This window comes from Eucyclogobius newberryi, unplaced genomic scaffold, assembly GCF_026437365.1.
Source record: "Eucyclogobius newberryi isolate DKJ021-1_F unplaced genomic scaffold, fEucNew1.0.hap1 SCAF_1, whole genome shotgun sequence".
NCBI classification, from domain to species: domain Eukaryota; kingdom Metazoa; phylum Chordata; class Actinopteri; order Gobiiformes; family Gobiidae; genus Eucyclogobius; species Eucyclogobius newberryi.
In genome coordinates, this window is record NW_027315723.1 from 2,798,657 (window position 1) to 2,799,600 (window position 944).

A 944-nucleotide genomic window follows, 5' to 3' on the forward strand; every position below is an offset into this window, starting at 1 on the left:
GCTTTATATGTGGATGACGACCGCTTCGCGGTCGTCATCTCAATGTAAAGTGCTCGTTTAGTGCGCACTTTTGCACGGGCTTCGCCCGTTTACAACGGTAATGTTCCATTTTCCTACTACTAATTAGTATGCACGGGGCGTGCATGAGTGGAGGAGTGCGTTAGTGAGTGTTTGGAAGTGGGCGAGCACTTCGCGCTCGATTTCGTGCGCACTACGTGCGCACTTTCGCAGCCGTGCTTCGCACGGCCTTACGAGATTAATAGGCCTCTCGCCAGCTTGTGGCGCTCGGGCCTAATAATACTACTACTAATACTACTACTGATACTACTAATACTACTACTACTACTACTACTACTACTACTACTAATAATAATAATAATACTACTAATACTACTACTGATACTACTAATACTACTACTACTACTACTACTACTACTACTACTACTACTACTGATACTACTAATACTACTACTACCACTACTACTACTACTACTACTACTACTACTACTACTATTACTACTATTACTACTACTACTACTACTACTACTACTACTGATACTACTAATACTACTACTACTACTACTACTACTACTACTGATACTACTAATACTACTACTACTAGTACTTGTCATTTAGCAGATTTAAGCCATTGAGAAAGTGTAAAGAGTCAAACACAAACATTTCAGTTCCGTCTGACATTAAAATATGAAAATAGAACAAAATGAGCTCCTGAACCTTCTGGAAGCTCTAAAACACCTGAAATATCAAAAACATCTTCAGCTTTCAGCAGATGAACTCTCCAGAGTGGTTAACCTTTGACCTTTAGAGTATAAGTACTTTCATAGTATTTGTCACTTACCCCCTGTCCCCGCCCACATCCCTGTGCCTTTGATCTCATCTGTGGATTTCATGTTTCATATTCAAAGTAGAAATGGCTTTTTTAA